The sequence below is a fragment of the Urocampus carinirostris genome, chromosome 12 (assembly GCF_059441175.1).
Source record: "Urocampus carinirostris isolate Australia breed hairy pipefish chromosome 12, RoL_Ucar_1.0, whole genome shotgun sequence".
In the NCBI taxonomy this organism is placed as follows: Eukaryota; Metazoa; Chordata; class Actinopteri; order Syngnathiformes; family Syngnathidae; genus Urocampus; species Urocampus carinirostris.
In genome coordinates, this window is record NC_142360.1 from 38239089 (window position 1) to 38258687 (window position 19599).

The following is a 19599-nucleotide window of genomic DNA, read 5'->3' on the forward strand; positions in this document are numbered from 1 at the left end:
CCTTCTTACTTTCATGTTTTGTTCATTCAGAGCTAGTTGCCAACATATTCTTTCATGTTTTTGTTCAGTCTGAGTTACTTAGTGTTCCAGCATATTTGTTTGGTCTTCCTTTCATATTTTGTTCAGTTAATGCTAGTTATTGTTCCATTTTAAGTCATGCGTTGTTTTCTTTCATGTTTTCTTTAGTAATATATTACTATATAATATTTATTTTCACACTGTGTTCAGTCAAAGATAGTCAGTGTTGCATTCTGGGTCCTGCTCCTTCTTACTTTCATGTTTTGTTCATTCAGAGCTAGTTGCCAACATATTCTTTCATGTTTTTGTTCAGTCCGAGTTACTTAGTGTTCCAGCATACTATTTTGGTCCTCCTTTCATATTTTGTTTAGTTAATGCTAGTTATTGTTCCGTTTTAAGTCATGTGTTGTTTTCTTTCATGTTTTCTCCAGTAAGAGCGTGTGTGTGTCCTACCGTATGCGATGTATTATTTACTTTCACATTTGTACAGTTAGAGCTAGTTACGCATCCAATTCATGTCATGCATTGTCTTATTTTCACACTGTGTTCAGTCAAAGATAGTTAGTGTTCCATTCTAAGTCCTGCTCCTTCTTACTTTCATGTTTTGTTCATTCAGAGCTAGTTTCCAACATATCCTTTCATGTTTTTGTTCAGTCTGAGTTACTTAGTGTTCCAACATATTTGTTTGGTCTTACCTCCATATTTTGTTCAGTTAATGCTAGTTATTCTTCCGTTTTAAGTCATGCCTTCTTTTCTTTCTCGTTTTCTCCAGTAAGAGCGTGTGTGTGTCCAATCATATGCCATGTATTATTTCCTTTCACATTTTGTTCAGTTAGACTTAGTTGCGCATCCAATTCATGTCATGCATTGTTTGATTTTCACACTGTGTTCAGTCAAAGATAGTCAGTGTTCCCTTCTAAGTCCTGCTCCTTCCTACTTTCATGTTTTGTTCATTCAGAGCTAGTTGCCAACATATCCTTTCATGTTTTTGTTCAGTCTGAGTTACTTAGTGTTCCAGCATATTTGTTTGGTCTTTCTTTCATATTTTGTTCAGTTAATGCTAGTTATTGTTCCATTTTAAGTCATGAGTTGTTTTCTTTCATGTTTTCTCCAGTAAGAGCGTATGTGTGTCCAATTGTTTGCCATGTATTATTTTCTTTCACATTGTGTTCAGTTAGAGCTAGTTACATCCAATTTATGTCATGCATTGTCTTATTTTCACATTGTGTTCAGTCAGAGATAGTCAGTGTTCCTGTCTTACTTTCATGTTTTGTTCATTTAGAGCTAGTTGGGGTGCCAACATATTCTGTGTTATTTTCCTTTCGTGTTTTTGTTCGGTCTGAGTTAGTGTTCCAGCATATTATTTTGGTCCTCCTTTCATATTTTGTTAAGTTAATGCTAGTTATTGTTCCATTTTAAGTCATGTGTTGTTTCCTTTCATGTTTTCTCCAGTAAGAGCAAGTGTGTGTCCAATCGTATGCCATGTATTATTTACTTTCAAATTTTGTTCAGTTAGAGCTAGTTACGCATCCAATTCATGTCATGTATTGTCTTATTTTCACACCGTGTTCAGTCAAAGATAGTCAGTGTTCCATTCTAAGTCCTGCTCCTTCTTACTTTCATGTTTTGTTCATTCAGAGCTAGTTGCCAACATATTCTTTCATGTTTTTGTTCAGTCTGAGTGACTTAGTGTTCCAGCATATTTGTTTGGTCTTCCTTTCATATTTTGTTCAGTTAATGCTAGTTATTGTTCCATTTTAAGTCATGAGTTGTTTCCTTTCATGTTTTCTCCAGTAAGAGCGTATGTGTGTCCAATTGTTTGCCATGTATTATTTTCTTTCACATTGTGTTCAGTTAGAGCGAGTTTGATCCAATTTATGTCATGCATTGTCTTATTTTCACATTGTGTTCAGTCAGAGATAGTCAGTGTTCCTGTCTTACTTTCATGTTTTGTTCATTTAGAGCTAGTTGGGGTGCCAACATATTTTGTGTTATTTTCCTTTTATGTTTTTGTTCGATCTGAGTTAGTGTTCCAGCATATTTTTTGGTCCTCCTTTCATATTTTGTTAAGTTAATGCTAGTTATTGTTCCATTTTAAGTCATGAGAACCGGAGAGATCCTGGATAACTTTGTTCTTTTTCCATACACTATCCAATACCAATTCCTTTTTTGTGAATAAATAGTTTTTAAAATATTGTTTACATTTATGGGAATCAAGTCTCCGGTCACATCAGAATACCTTATGTTGCCCATTTGAGTATTATTACAAAATCTTAGAATCAATAGTAGTAGATTTAAAAATAAAATCAGTTTTACATAATCTCTTTAACATCTGCAAAAAAAGAACCCAATTTTATTTTTAGCCCCATAAAGAGAAACATCATTGTCAGGCTCTGTCCCTCTCACAATGGCAGAACAACAAGACGTGCCTATCTAAAGCAGCGACGAGTGAATGAAGAAAAAAAAAAACCTAGTGCGGCGGAAAAAAAGCCGTAATAGGAGAAAGAACAGGAGAAAAGGTTGCAATGTAGGAAGAGAAAATAGGCCCGCTGCACTCAGTGCTATTAGATCCCGGCTACATACGAGCACAATAGTCTGTGATGACGCATCCTATGAGGCTGGTTTCAAGCTAAAGAAAAAAAAAAACCCTCTCATTTTCCGATCATTTCCTCTTCAAAACTCAAACCTACCTCTCTAAAATTGCTTTTCGAATAACATTCTTCATTTGATCAAAGAGGTTTTTGTGTTCAGACGGTCGTCCTTGAGGCGTAACGGATGGAACAAAGGAGGTGATATGCAATAATTTCTCTTCTGGAGTGAAAAAGGTCAAGTATTGGATTGGATCTTAATGGAGGGATTGTTCTGAGAAAAAAAAAAAAAAGCCTTTTTCTGTCAGTCACGGGATGTCGGGACGGACCCAAATGCAGGACACGAGGAGATGTAAAACAGGAAGGGGGCATTGATTCAATTAACAAAAAGTGATTTTAGCAAGGGAGAGTGGAACCGGGACTGTTGAGGAGCGAAAACTTGAGAAGGAGACTACATAGGGAAACTTGAGAGGAGGTATTGGGGAGGCTAGAATCTTGAAGGTGATTTGGGAACACCTTTAGGAAGATGATTGGAGTGGCAGATCTTGGAACGGGTAGGGGAAAACTAGAGAGGGTGACTTGAGAAGGAAACTTGACAGGCGGTTCTGAGGTCGCTAGACTTTTGAACGTGATTTGGGAACACCTTGAAGAAGATGGTTGGAGTGGTAGATCTTGGAACGAGTAGGGGAAAACTAGAGAGGGTGGCTTGAGAAGGAAACTTGATAGGCGGTCTTGGGGTGGCTAGAATCTTGAAGGAGATTTTGGAATATTTTTAAGAAGATGGTTGGAGTGGCAGATCTTGGAACAAGGAAGGAAAACTAGTAAGGGTGACTTGAGAAAGAAAGTTGAGAGGGGGTCTTGGGGTGGCTAGAATCTTGAAGGTGATTTGGGAACACCTTGAAGAAGATGATTGGAGTGGTAGATCTTGGAACGAGTAGTGGAAGATTAGAGTGGGTGACTTGAGAAGGAAACTTGAAAGGCAGTCTAGAGGTGGCAAGAATCTTGAAGGAGATCTAGTATTAACTTTGAGAAGATGCTTGGAGTGGCAGATCTTGGAACAAGTAGAGGAAAACTAGAGAGGGTGACTTGACAAGGAAACTTGATAAGCGGTCTTGGGGTGATTAGAATCTTGAAGGAAATTTTGTATTAACTTTAAGAAGATGGTTGGAGTGGCAGATCTTGGAACGAGTAGGCGAAAACTAAAAAAGGGTGACTTGAGAAGGAAACTTGAAGGGCGGATCTGAGGTCGCTAGACTTTTGAAGGTGATTTGGGAACACCTTGAAGAAGATGATTGGAGTGGCAGATCTTGGAACAAGGCAGGAAAACTAGGGAGGGTGACTTGAAAAAGAAACTTGATAGGCGGTCTTGGAGTGGCTAGAATCTTGAAGGAGATTTGGGAACACCTTTAAGAAGATGGTTGGAGTGGCAGATCTTGGAACAAGGAAAGACAACTAGAGAGGGTGACTAGAGAAGGAAACTCAAGAAGGGGTCTTGAGGTGGGGGACATCTTTAGAAAGAGATTTGAGAATGCCTTTAGGATGATGTTTGGAGTGGGAGATCTTGGAACAAGGAGGGAAAACTAGAGAGGGTGACTTGAGAAGGAAACTCGAGAAGCGGTCTTGAGGTGGGGGACATATTGAGAAGGAGATTTAAGAATATGAACGATGTTTGGAGTGGGAGATCTTGGAACAAGGAGGAAACTGGAGTATAGGGTCATGGGAGGCGAAGCTTGTCTTATTGGTGAGTGTATTTCATAAGAAGCATTCTAAACGAGTTAGCAACGTGAAGTGGGAGCCCAGAGTAGTTATTGTAGAGATTGGTGAACACCTGGGCAGGATAATTGAAAGGGAAATTGGAAAATGGGGTAATGCTGCAATCTCTTGAAGAAGGGGGTGCAAGCGCTGAACCATGACACGACCTGTGGTCCGCGTTAAACCTTTTTCTACCTACGAGTACAATAGTTATAATAGTCCATGTACATCCTAAAAAAAAGTTATATCATGTATACAATCAAAGTGTTCCAGACTAAAGGAAAAATATATATTAATATATTAATTTCATAATTTATAATGATATTGACGTTGCTTATTTAACCTCTGGCGTACAAATGCGTGGACATTAATACACAACAAATAAGAAGACCTAGGACAGATCCCTGGGGGACTCCTTTTGACACATAGACAAAGAAAACTTGACAAAGAGGCCCATTTCTACATAAGCATTCTGATTTAAAAAATACTTTAAAATGTTCTGAGGTGAAATTGTCCTTAAAATAATCACATTTATTCAAAAATAAACCCTAAACTACTTTGTTTTATTCAAAAAACAAAGAAAAACATATTTAAAGAAATGGAGGAAAATACTTAAACTGAAAAAGGCGAGAATTTTTTTTTGCTGCGGAATAAATGCAGTAAAAAAAAAGTAAAAAAAAATAAAACTACTTAGATAAAAAACACTGTATTTTATAGTATCTAAAAAAAATGGGAAAAATATGTTAAAATCAGAGAAAGATTGTTAAAAATGAGAAAGATTTTCTGTCAATTGGGTAATAATTTATATGTTCTATATCCATTAATATACCAGAAAATTATAAGTACGTAATCAAATTAAAACAACATGAAAAAATGAAAAATATAATTGAGTAACAATAAAATTCCGGTATATTATTTTATTTCAGGGAAAAAAAGTACCGTATTTTCCGCACTATAGGGCGCACCGGGTTATAGGGCGCACCCCCAAAAAATAGTTTTTGGTCCTATATCTTCCATACATAAGGCGCACCGGATTATAAGGCGCTACAATGGGAAAGTGGACAAAACGTTCAGATAGTTCAGTCCAACTTATTACCCCCTTAACATTCCCAAAGCTTGCAAAGAAGCAAATACGTGTCTCAGACATATACGGAAACAGTGTCTGTACGATGTCACTCAAATGCATCGTTCCAAATATCATTCGGAAGGTTAAAGTCTTGGGATTCAAGAAATGCCAACCATTCCTTAGTTTCTTTTTTCTTTTTCGCTCGCAACTTTACCGTGCATATGACAATAAACACTTGGAATTGAGTTTAATTTTAAAAAGACCAATCACAGAAACATCGAAATCACTCTGAAACAAGATACCGAGAAAATATATAGCCGGAGTAGCTCACCGAAGTCGTTGATTTCAATAATAATGTGCAACTATGGTCCTCTTATATCCGTGAGTGTAGTAAATCCAGGAGAGTAAAATATTTACAAATACAGATTAGTAATACATGTTTTATCCATGCCGTAGACAACCAAACTTGCTATTCACATTCATCTTTTTCGGCCAATCGCAGGCTTTGTTTTGCCCCTTTAGCCTATGCGAGCCTGTAAATGATAAAAAGGATCCGCCTCCTTTACCTCCGAATAACTTTAGTCAATAGTGATCGATTCAAATGATGATTGACACATTGGCTGGGAAATGAAATGCCGATATACAAATCCCAGCATGCACTGCGAACGACTTCGCCTTCGGGGGAAAATCGAGTCGGCGGCTGCTTGCCTTAGTTGCAAGACTTTGCGACTTAATATTGATCCATATATAAGGCGCACTGTATTATAAGGCGCATGGTCAGCTTTTGAAAAAAAATAAAGGCTTTAAGGTGCGCCTTATAGTGTGGAAAATACGGTAAATAAATACTAAAATAAGAAACGAATGAGTTAAAATAATAAAGGTGTTTCTTCTAATGGAGTGCAGTGTTTGTAATGCATTAGCCTCCACCTAAATAAAACCCTCAGTATATCATTTAATACAAAAACGTAGGCTAAAATATCCTAAAAAGAGTAATATTTTGCTTCAAATGAGAAAATACTTCCCGATACGGAGTATGTTTCCAGTGTACACAATCCGATAGCAATACCCCAAAATTTGACTTCTTAAATATAAACCTCCACTATACGATTTTATACAAAACGCAAGTATAAGAAATAAAATACTTTAAATGAGAAAAAAATTCCATCACTGGAGATAGAATTGAATAAGAATAGAATAAGAATGGATTTTTATGCACTATGTGTAATAGTATCTATTATATTTTATATCATATTTTATATTTTAGAAATATTTTATATTATTATAATTTTATATTATTTTATATTATTTTATATTGGGTGGATATGTTATATTATTACATTATATTTTTGCACGCATTTTATATTAACTATTGTATCCCGCCAAAATAAAACGACTTAACTAAAACCCCTAGTACTTTGTGTTATTTAAGAGGAAGTAAAAATATCTTAAAAGTAGAAAAACATCACCGAGAAAAGGTTTCTGCAACCAAAGCAATAAATTATATTTTGCACTCTGCTTAATACGTTAACCTTACTGAAAAATGAAAACATGCACATTGCCGAAGCAGCAAAGGACGGCATTTGCTCGATTCTCAACATTCATTCAGAGTTTCCTTTCAAGTACTTTAAAGAAACTGCCGGCTTTCGCCAAATGTAATCATGATGTACACAGTCATTTACATAGAAATGAGATAGAATATTGCATTTTCTGAGAACATTGCCTTGGGAGAAGAAGTGAAGGGAAAGAAAATCAATGGACCTAGAATAGATCCCTGGGGGACTCCATAAGACAAATAGACAACTGATGAAGAGTGCTGGCTTATGGATACTGGGTTTTTTTTTGGACATTTTTTTTTCGATTTAAATGCCAGGAATTGCTTCTACGAAACGGCAGACGGCGTGATGAAAGCGATTCCGCGGGTAATTTATGCGCAGGCGAAGCATCTTTAGGAGTATATAACACCCTGGCTGCTGTCACCGTTTGCCTTTATCCCCTCGAGGATGAAGCACTGATCATTGTTTACCGCGCGCTAACATTTCTAACCCTTCCTCTTAAACGCAGACCTCGAAGATTTTAAGGTTCGGGCCAACTCGGGGAACAAAGACAGGTGTGTTCCTTTTCCAGCTGAGTTCCATCGATAATATTTAATCGTGCTTCCGGGTTCTCTTCAGTTGACTACCGTAAATTCCGGACTATAAGGCGCTCCTTTTTTCCCCAAACGTTCAACCCTGCGGCTTATTCAGCGAAGCGGCCAATTTGTGGAATTTTTCTAACGGCCGAATCAAAAAGAAGGGGCGGAGCACACGCGGGCTGATGGGAATTGGGGTAAAGCTGAGTTACCGGTAGATCTGTCTGTTGTAGCAGCGGACAATAGTGGATATATATTTTTCCCACCCTTAACTTTGGAAATATACATTTTGTTTCCTTGGATTACTTTCAACGGGACCCGGACATTACAAGTCTGCATCATACATTAATTACGGGTATCATTTATCATCGATGATGCCAACTGTGACACTGGAATTGTGTGCTATCTATGCAGCTACAATCGTGGAGCCTACAGCCCAGTCTGGGTTAAACTTGTGATTGAGTCACAAGTTTTAATGCGGGTGTATGCGGCTTATATATGGGTGCGGCTTGTGTAAGAACAAAAGTAGCAGATCACTTAAAAAATGGTGGGTGCGGCTTATAATCAGGAGCGCTATATAGTCCGGAATTTACGGTAATTTTTCTAACAGCCGCCACCGCGCTCGAGTACAAAAGGTAAGATTTAGACCGGTGAAATATATGCGCCGAGGAAGACTGCAACTTCTTAGCTTGTGCACAAGTTAAATTAGCGTAGAAATATCCTCACCATGCAAACTGCAAAAAGAAAGGCACATGACGCAGCTTTCAAGCTAAAAGCAATCGAGCAGTCCGATAAAGAAGGAAACAGAGCTATTGCACGTATACTTTACTTTGCAAGCGTGTTGCTAGCGTGTTTTTGAGTAAGGGAGCGTGGGACGACGTCGATATGACATAGTCGTCTTTTCCATACTGGGGAAGACGACTTTGAAGACGTCAGTTATTAGGAGGAAAATGAGGACGGTTTACCGTGATCACTACAAGTACGGTATGTTTTTTTAACAGAGCCGTTTACTCTGTTGCGAGCGTGTTGTTAGTAGCGTTTTGCTACCGTACACAGGCACGGTTTGGGATGAAAGTTATAATATTATTATTAAAGCTTTGAAAACTCTCTCGGTGTACTGTCTCTTTGTAAATATGTGTAACCATGTATAATATGTATTTGCAACTGTATATTTTTGTAATGTATTTATTTATCAAGGTCAAGTCATTTTTATTTGTATAGCCCTTAATCACAAAGAGTCTCAAATGGCTGCATAGGTTATTTCAGGCTATTATTACACCATCCCCTGATCTGGAAACAACATGAGGGCAAGGAAAAACTCAAAAGCCTCAACATGCCTTCTGTGTTAATTATTTGGGTGTGCTATTTCAATCAACCTGGTTCATTGATTCCATTTTCTTGGGATTAGTAATTAATATCAGAACTCAAATAACTTAAAGTAAAAGCGTTTTTTTATTTTTAATCAGTGTAGGAAATTTTAGCATCCTTCAGGAAAAAGGTTTATAGTGAAGCACAAGCAACACCTAGAGGCAAATTTGTTAGCTGAATCCAGTAAAGAATAATTTGTTTCAATCCGGACGATTTCCAAAATTATAGCTAGAAAAATACTGACAGAAATATACCGTATTTTCCGCACTATAAGGTGCACCGGGTTATAGGGCGCACCCCAAAAAAAATCGTTTTTGGTCCTATTTTTGACATACATAAGACGCACCGGATTATAAGGCGCTACAATGGGAACGTGGACAAAACAGTCAGATAGTTCAGTCCAACTTATTACCCCCTTAACATTCCCAAAGCTTGCAAAGACGCAAATACGTGTCGAAAACACGTGCGGATGCGGTGTCACTCAAATGCATCGTTCCATCATTCGGAAGGTTAAAGTCTTGGGATTCAAGAAATGCCAACCATTCCTTAGTTTCTATTTTCTTTTTCGCTCGCAACTTTACTGTGCATATGACAATAAACACTTGGAATTGAGTTGAATTTAAAAATAGACACTCCATTCCATCCATTATCTGCACCGCTTATCACAGAAACATCGAGTTCAGTCTGAAACAAGATACAGGGACAATATAAAACCCGGAGTAGCTCACCGAAGTCGTTGTGTTCATAATAATGTGCAGCCAATGTCCTCTTATATCTGTGAGTGTAGTAAATCCAGGAGAATAAAATATTTACAAATACAGAATAGTAAAAAAATGCTTTCTGTATGCCGTCAGCCACGTGCTATACACATTCATCTTTTTCGGCCAATTGCAGCCTTTGTTTTGCCGTTCGAGCCAATGCCAGCCTGTAAACGATAAAAAGGATCCGCCCCTTGACCTCCGAATAACTTTAGCCAATAGTGATCGATTCAAATGATGATTGACACATTGGTTAGCCAATGAAACACCGGTAGATAAATCCCAGCATACACCGCGGACTACTTGGCGTTCGGGGGAAAATCTAGTCGGCGGTTAGTTAGAAAACTTAATGTTGATCCATAAATAAGGCGCACTGTATTATAAGGCGCATGGTCAGCTTTTGAAAAAAATAAAGGCTTTTAGGTGCGCCTTATAGTGCGGAAAATACGGTAATATAAAATGTTGAAATAATTTGGTTCCATTTCCTAATTTAGAAGCCTGAAATGTGGCAATTGGCTAGACACTGTATGAAATCACTCACACAATAATTACTGTATACAGACGCGTTTCATTGTGATCATGCATTTACCGTATTTCCCATCTTTTAAGGTACAATTTTGAGTTTCTGGCAAAATGCAGTCCATGAGGAGGACCCCCCCCAAAAAAACATGTAGCCCTCCTCCTCAGCAGTGATTAACATAAACTAGTGAGGGGGTGCTTATTGCCAGCGTTATAAATCTGCATTTAGATGGAAAAGTTATGACGAGCCTTAATGCCTCGAGGGACGGAAGCGTTGCCCCGGTGACGAAAAATAAGAAGGGAAAAAAAATGTCAGTGAGAGCGTTAGTCTTTAAATGTTAACAGGAGATTTTCGAGGTCAAAGAAGACTGCCGGTTGAGGTTTTGGGAATGATGAAGTGCGGGGCGGGGGGCTTCTCTTGTGCCCCCCGCCGACACAAGGTGAGCACAAATGGCATTTGGAGAGCAGCAGGAGTGGATTTACGCCCACGTCTTGCGGTAGTTTTCGCCCCCAGACCAGTCAACTGGATACTCTCCTGTGTTTTTCACTCCATCTTAGCGTCAAATCGCTTTCATCTCATCTCATTAGCTGCACCGCTTATCCTCAGTAGGGTCCCGGGGGTGCTGGAGCCCATCCCAGCCATCATCGGGCAGTGGGCAGGGGACACCTTGAACTGGTTGCCAGCCAATCGCAGGGCACACGGGGACAGACAACTCACTCGCTCATTCGCACCTAGGGACAATTTGGACCTCATCTCATTAGCCGTACCGCTTATCCTCAGTAGGGTCGCGGGGGTGCTGGAGCCCATCTCAGCAATCATCGGGCAGTGGGCAGGGGACACCCTGAACTGGTTGCCAGCCAATCGCAGGGCACACAGGGACAGACAACTCGCTCGCTCATTCACACCTTTGGACAATTTGGACCGGCCAATCCACCTGAAATGCATGTCTTTGGAATGTGGGAGGAAAACGGATTGCCTGGAGGAAAACCCACGCAAGCACGGGGAGAACATGCAAACTCCAAACAGGAAGTCCAGTAGCTGGATTTGAACCCACACAGGAGGTTCCCGAGACCTTAGAACTGTGCCGCACACGCGCTAACCACTGCGCCGCCGTGCTGCCTGTCAAATCGCTTTACATGATTTAAATTCTACATATTGAGCGCTCCCTTGCTCCTATTGGTGGATTGTCAGGAAGTAACTGTCAATGCGAAAGAAACACAATAACCGTATTTTGTCAGGACCAGACGGAGTCAGGACCCACTTGCGTTGCGTTTCTCACAAGTTTTATTTGAAGGAAGAGAAAGGGTTGGACGCGGGAAGCGGGTCACTCTGAATGTGGGAGTGGATCTTCCGTGGCGAGCGATGGCGGTGTCGGAAACGGAAAAACGGGTCAGTAGCAGGAGAGCAAAAACGTGGTCGGGTCGGAAGCGAGTCGTAAGCCAGGAAAGGAGAGTAGACGTGGTCGGGTCGTAAGCGAATCGTAAACCAGGAAAGGAGAAATGACGTGGTCGGGGACAAAAAGATGTCGAAAGCCGGGACAGGAGAGTAGACGTGGTCAGGATCAAAAACGCATAACTGTCAATCTGTACGTTTTTGCATCTGTTTGCCGTACAAAGTATGTTTATGTTTTTGGGGGCGGCAGTAGCTCAGGAGGTAGAGCGATCGTTTTAGGATTAAGGGATCCCAGTTCGAATCCCGGCTTGTCCGTGTTACATGTCGAAGTGTCCTTGGGTAAGACATTGAACCCCCAATTACCCCCAATAAGCAGGTTAGCGCCTTACATGGCAGAGATCACGGCCGCTATTGGGAAATGTGAAGCACAATGTGAAGCGCTTTGGGAAGTCATTGACTTGAAAAGCGCTATAGAAATGCAGATCATTTCGTAGATCATTTCATTATTATGCATTTTATTCTTCCTCATGCCATGAGGCTCTTTAACTCCACCCGAAGGAGTAAAGGCCCACATTCAACCACACCCCCTACATTGCATATTACTGTATTTTATTGCAATGTGTATTCTGTGTAGCACTATCTAGATCACAGGTGTCAAACTGGCGGCCCGCGGGCCGGATCAGGCCCGCTAAGGGATTGAATCCGGCCCGCGAGACAACACTCAGAGAAGCACAAGATAAAAACAAGCTGCAGGTTGAAATATGTCAACTTGATGTTGCTAAAGAATGGTGCTTCTCACAAAGACACTGCACTTGTATCTCTCTCTCTCTCTCTCTCTTTCTCTCTCTCTCCACTCCTTTTCTCCCACTCTCCTTCTCTTTCACTCTGTGTCTCTCTTTTTCTCTTCCTTTGTTGCTCTTTGTCTCTTTCTCTCTCTGTCTTTTTCACTTATTTTGCTCTAATTTCCTTTTTTTCCTTTTCTCTCTTTTCTCTTTCTCTCTTCCTACCCTTTGCGCTTTCTTTTCTCTTTTCTCTCCTTCTGTCTTTCTATTTATTTTAGATTTCTTTCTTTCCCCCTCTCTCATGACTTCTCTTTTTATCTCTTTTGTTTCTCAGGCTCTCCCCCTCTCTCTCTTTCTTTATCCCCCCCTCTTTCTCTTATTTCTTTATCTCTCTTTTTCTTTCTCTTTAATCTACCGGTCCGGCCCCCAACAGAATGTTTGTTCTATCGTGTGGCCCCCGAGTTAAAATGAGTTTGACACCCCTGATCTAGATACTCTATATAACACGCTACAGTGGGTATTAGCACGTCACATTGGGTATTTGTATATTGTATTCTTTTTGCTTTATTATTGTATCGTTCTCAGCACAGGGATGCTGCTGGAAATGTGAATTTCCCCGCGGGGATGAATAAAGTATCTATCTATCTATCATTTTAAGACGTGTACGAGGTACAAGAAAATCGGTACCGAAAAACGCAAATTTGTCAATTATCGGTACCATCCGGTAAACACCGACGATCACGAAACGGCAAATCAATCAAATCTAACAAGTTCGCCGCGGTAGCCTCTATCTCTGTATCGTTTTTTTTCATTGCAAAACAAAATATTATGTAAAATTATGCACAAAATGACTTAAAGGAAGGGGGAATAGAACAAAAAAGAAAAAAATACCAAAAAGAACTAAAAGGAAGAGAAAAAAGAAGGAAAATTCTGAAAAAAAAGCCACAACAAAGAAAAGAAATAAACAAAGGGAAAAAAATAAATAGAGAACAAAAAGAAACAAGTAACAGCTAGTAAAAAATAAACTCAATGAGATTTTTATAAAAGGGATTAAAAAAATAGAAACAAACAGGGAAAAAGAAGAAAAAGTTTGTGTTGCATTCAAATAATTTCCAATTCTCAAGTCAATCTTTTTGCCAACATTGTACTTTCATTTTGCCGGATATCAAAGAGATCAAAGCCAGGAGAGAAAGCTTACCATGTGTTGTGAGTCATTTTATTCATAATTTAGTTTCTTTTGTCTTTTATTAGCATATTTGGCATTGGAGTCATCCAAAAGTCATTGAAAGTAATCCAGTTAAAGTACGGTATTTTCCGCACTATAAGGCGCACCTAAAAGTCTTAATTTTTTTCAAAAGCTGACCATGCGCCTTATAATACAGTGCGCCTTATATATGGCTCAATATTAAGTCGCAAGGTCTCGCAACTTACGCAACAGCCGCCGACTCGATTTTCCCCCGAACGTGGAGTAGTCCGCGGTGTATGCTGGGATTTATATACCGGCGTTTCATTGGCTAACCAATGTGTCAATCATCATTTGAATCGATCGCTATTGGCTGAAGTTATTCGGAGCCTCGGATAGGCTAGAGGGCCAAAACAAACCCTGCAATTGGCCGAAAAAGATGACTCTGAATAGCAAGCTGGCTAAAGTACGCCATAAAGAAACATGTTTCATTAGTCTGCATTTGTAAATATTTGACTCTCCTGGATTTACTACACTCACGGTTGTAAGAAGACCATGATTGCGTATCATTATTGAACGTGAGAACTTAGGTGAGCAATGCGGCTTTCTATTTTCCCGGTATCTTGTTTTAGAACGATCTTGATGTTGCTGTGATGAATTGAGTGAATTCAACTCAATTCCAAGTGTTTATTGTCATATGCACAGTAAAGTTGCGAGCGAAAAAAAAAATAGAAATTAAGGAATGGTTGGCATTTCTTGAATCCCAAGACTTTAACCTTCCGAATGATATTTGGAACGATGCATTTGAGTGACATCGTACAGACACTGTTTCTGTATATGTCTGAGACACGTATTTGCTTCTTTGCAAGCTTTGGGAATGTTAAGGGGGTCATAAGTTGGACTGAACTATCTGAACGTTTTGTCGACGTTCCCATTGTAGCGCCTTATAATCCGGTGCGCCTTATGTATGTCGAATATAGGACCAAAAACTATTTTTTGGGGGGTGCGCCCTATAACCCGGTGCGCCCTATAGTGCGGAAAATACGGTAACCCTACCCAACCCCGACTGCCGGTGACCCCGCACCGACAGGCACGCTCTGCCGGCGGACGTCACGCAGGGGCCGGGTTTCAATAGAAGGAAGCCGTCACGCTGACATCGTTTCATGTCAAAAAACAAAACAAGAAAGTTTCTCTTCACCTCCGGTAACCCGCCAAGTCGCACGCCTCCCCGGAGCATCTCGGTGGAGCTTTTCAAGTCCCAGCGACTGACTGATTAAAAGGTCTGTCTGCAGTCCTACGAGGAGCGGCTCAAAAGGAACCGGCTGCCGCTGCTTTTTCTCGTCTGAGGCCAGACGATAAAGTTCACATTTTTCTGCGCTTCGAGTCCGCAAACGCGCATTAACATCCCAAACATGCACTTGCTAGCTCCATAGGGAGCAATCAGGGTTGGGTAGGGTTACTTTAACTGGATTACTTTCAATGACTTTTGGATGACTCCCACACAAAATATGCTAATAAAAGACAACAGAAACTAAATATGAATCAAATGATGACTCACAACACGTGGTAAGCTTTCTCTTCTGGCTTTGATCTCTTTGATCTCCGGCAAAACGAACATCAAATGCCACAGAAACAAAATGAAAATCAATCCAAACAGCTTAATTGATTAATTGAAAGTAATCAAGTTAAAGTAACCCTACCCAACCCTGCTAACTAGATAAGAAGCTAGCTAGATTAGAAACTAGCTACATTGCTAGATCATAGGTCAGCTAAATTGATATGTCCTAAACTAACTAGATAACTAGATAAGAAGTTAGCTAGATTAGACATTTGCTAAACTGCTAGATCAGAAACCAGCCACATTGATACATCCTAAACTCACTAGATAACTAGATCAGAAGCTAGCTAGCTTAGAAACTAGCTACATTGCTAGATCAGAAGCCAGCCAGATTGATACATCCTAAACTAACTAGCAGGGTGGGGTAGGGTTACTTCAACTGGATTACTTTCAATGACTTTTGGATGACTCCCATACCAAATATGCTAATAAAAGACAACAGAAACTAAATATGAATCAAATGATGACTCACAACACGTGGTAAGCTTTCTCTTCTGGCTTTGATCTCTTTGATCTCCGTCAAAACGAACATCAAATGCCACAGAAACAAAATGAAAATCAATCCAAACAGCTTAATTGATTAATTGAAAGTAATCAAGTTAAAGTAACCCTACCCAACCCTGCTAACTAGATAAGAAGCTAGCTAGATTAGAAACTAGCTACATTGCTAGATCATAGGTCAGCTAAATTGATATGTCCTAAACTAACTAGATAACTAGATAAGAAGTTAGCTAGATTAGACATTTGCTAAACTGCTAGATCAGAAACCAGCCACATTGATACATCCTAAACTCACTAGATAACTAGATCAGAAGCTAGCTAGCTTAGAAACTAGCTACATTGCTAGATCAGAAGCCAGCCAGATTGATACATCCTAAACTAACTAGCAGGGTGGGGTAGGGTTACTTCAACTGGATTACTTTCAATGACTTTTGGATGACTCCAATACCAAATGTGCTAATAAAAGACAAAAGTAACTAAATATGAATAAAATGATGACTCACAACACGTGGTAAGCTTTCTCTCCTGGCCTTGATCTCCGGCAAAACGAACATAAAATGCGACAGAAACAAAATGAAAATCAATCCAAACAGCTTTTTGCCGTTCCATGTATTCCGTTACTCCCCGAGCCTGCACAAAATGTTTATTTTGTCTTTTATTAGCCTATTTGGTATTGGAGTAATCCAAAAGTCATTGAAAGTAATCCAGTTAAAGTAACCCTACCCAACCCTGGGAGCAACGTATGCTACGCTATTTTAGGTGATGTCACAAAGAGTTCTTGGGAGTGGAGAAGGAATTCACAGTAAAAATAAGATCTTAAGAATTCGGACGTGTAGGGCCTAAAATGTCCATCAGGGGGCGACTTTAGGTTCAAACTTTGGGATTGTCTGAGCGCTCAGGATCAGGACCCAAACGCGTGACATTCTCACACAAGTCTTTCATTTTACGGGAAATGGGGAGTCATGCACGTTAGACTTAGAAGGTCTGGTGTGGAAAGACAGGAAGCCAGAGACCGACGAGATCGATTCCAATTACCCGAGTTGATATTGGACGGATGGGGTCGATACCGGACAGGACAGGCAGACAGGATAGATAATGAAACAGGATATTGAAAATAAACAGGACAAACAAGGCAGGAACGAAAACTGGAGAAAATAATAAACCGGACAAAAATAGACAGGAACGAAACTGGAAACCGATATTAGCAGGACAAAAATAAACCGCAACAATACCGGACTGGAAATACCAACAGGAAAACAGGGCCGAGTCAGAACCCATGTCTTGCGGGGCAGAGGTTCGTTGACGGACTGACAAAGGAAAAATGAGAGCACTGAGATTAAAAAGACGGAAAGCCAATCTGTTAATGAGCCGCAGCTGGCACCACACAGGCATGGCCAATTGGGCGCCATGGCAACCGTGACATAGCTATCTAATTTTTTGCTTTCTACCTGGCTGTTTAGTTGGCTAACTATCAAGCTACCTTTTTTTAGCTATTTAGCAAACCATTACAGCTGCTAAGTTGCTATGGCGCCAACTGCCTCAGACTCTGATTGGCTCTCTGTCCCTATTCAAACCCACTTTTGTCAGTCCGTCTGCGAACCTCAGTTAACACTAGGCAAGCCTTTTTCGACTTTGACTCCCACCTGTTTTTGCTCCTGTCTGTCCCCCGGCTTCAACCAGTTTTTTTTTTTTACTGACACGGTCTACTCTCCCGTCCCGGCTTTTGACCTCTTTTGTCTCCGACCACGTCTACTCTCCTTTCCTGGCTTACGACTCGCTTCCGACCACGTTTTTGCTCGCCTGTCCAGGCTACTGACCCGTTTTCCCGCTTCCAGCAATCCCCGGATTGCGGGCGCAACCCTTTCTCTTTCTTCCAATAAAACTTGGGAGAAACTTAACGCAAGTGGGTCCTGTCTCCGTTCCGGTCCTGACAGAAGTACATTTTCTGTTGTCCTATGAAAAATAATGTCTGGCACCAATTGAGAGAAAAATTCAATGTATTAAGGTGGAAAAAGCAGCAGCGTTGGTAGGAATGCATGCAAAAAACACATAAGTAACACATAATATATCTGTCCATTTGAAGTTATGACAGTTTCGCCGAAAAAGTTTTTTAATCCCCGCTGTCAAAAAAAAAAAAAAACTCGGAAACAGACAAACAGCAAAAAAATCATCTGAAAGCTGAGATAAGAATTCCGCTTCATCAAAACTAAAACAGTGTGCCAGTCAAGTGCAGAAAGAAAAAAAAATCCTTGAGTTCCTGACAAAATGAGCGGATTAAAATTGTAAATAGGGAAAAAAAACCCAAGATTAAAAAGAAAGACGAGATGGTGGTTTTCTCTTTGAAGCTCTGAGCTGTCGAAACTCGCAGAATCCGGCAAAAAGCGCCTTAGGTTTTGATTATTGGCGGCAAATGGACTCCAAGACGGGAACGTCAAGATGAAGCGGGGTTGTTTCCGCGGCGCTAATTGCAAAACGCGATTACGGGTGACGATTCTGTCGATGCCGTGACTGATTTTGTTCCGATACTTCGTACGGAGACCCTGGCAGGCTTGGGGAGTAACAGAATACACGTAACGGCGTTACTTTTTATGGCCAAATTCAAGCCTTTTTCAAGAACTTTCAAAGCCAGTTTTGTCAGGACCAGAACGGAAACAGAACCCACTCGCGTAAAGTTATATTAGAAGAAAGGGAAAGGGTTGCGCCCACGATCAGGGGATTGCTGGACGCGGAGAGCAGGTCGCTCTGAACGCGGAAGTGCCACTTCCGTGGTGAGCGATGGCGGTGTCGGGAACAAAAAAAAAACAGATCAGTAGCCGGGATGGAAGAGCAACAATGTGGTCGGGATCGGAAACAAGTCGAAAGCCAGGAGAGGAGAGAAGACGTGGTTGAGATCAAAACAGGTCGTAATTCGGTACTGGAGAGCAGACGTGGTCGAGATCAAAACAGGTCGTCATTCGGGACGGGACGTGGTCGAGATCAAAACAGATCGTCGCGGAAGACAAACACGAGCAAAAAAACAGGAGAGGCAAAAAAGGGCTTGCTGTGTGAAAAAAGAGATTCACAGACGGACCGACAAAAGGGGACTGACAGGACAGAGTTTAAATACTGATAGGGAGCCAAACTGTCAACAAGCTACAGCTGGCGCCACACGGGAGGGGCCAATTGGGCGCCATGGCAACCGTGACAGTTTTATAATGTTCCAGTACCTTCAGCAGAAGAAATCCAGCACCAGTCAAAGACACGTTTTTTTTGTTGGCTTTGTTGACTACAATAAAGTCACTATGTTGCTGCGCTGTTCCTATCTATGATCTTTATGTTTCAGTGGGCTGCTATAAAATGACATGAATTCTGCCATTCTGCCATCTCTGTTTTTACACAGCAAGCCCTTTTTCGCCTGTCCCGTTTTTTGGCTCCTGTTTGTCTCCCGCTACGATCTGTTTGATCTCAACCACGTCTGCTCTCCCGTCCCGAATTACGACCTGTTTTGATCTCGACCACGTCCGTTCTCCCGTCCCGAATAACGTCCCGTTTTTGATCTTGATCACATCTTCTCTCCTGGCTTTAGACTTTTTTCCGTTCCCGACACCGCCATCGCTCGCCACTGAAATACCACTTCCGCGTCTGAGCAACCCGCTCCCCGCGACCAGCGATCTCCGGATCGTGTGTGCAATCCTTTCCCTTCTTCCCAATATAACTGTGAGTAACGTTGCGCGAGTGGGTCCTGTTTCCGTTCTGGTCCTGACACAGACTAGACGTGTCAGCGTCATTGATTGCATGGTCTATAGCACAGGTGTCAGATAGGCAGCTCGCGGGCCGGATCAGGCCCGCTAAGGGATTAAATCCGGCCCGCGAGACAACACTCGGAGAAGCGCAAGAGAAAATTGAGCTGCAGGTTGAAATATGTCAACTTGATGGTGCCAAAGCC

At 40.9% G+C, this 19599-nt stretch overlaps 1 protein-coding gene across 1 annotated transcript in view; it reads right to left on the minus strand.

Moving 5' to 3' along the window:
- ncanb (neurocan b) overlaps positions 1-19599 on the minus strand; it is a 256911-nt gene that overhangs the window by 150240 nt on the left and 87072 nt on the right. The window lies entirely within an intron of this gene.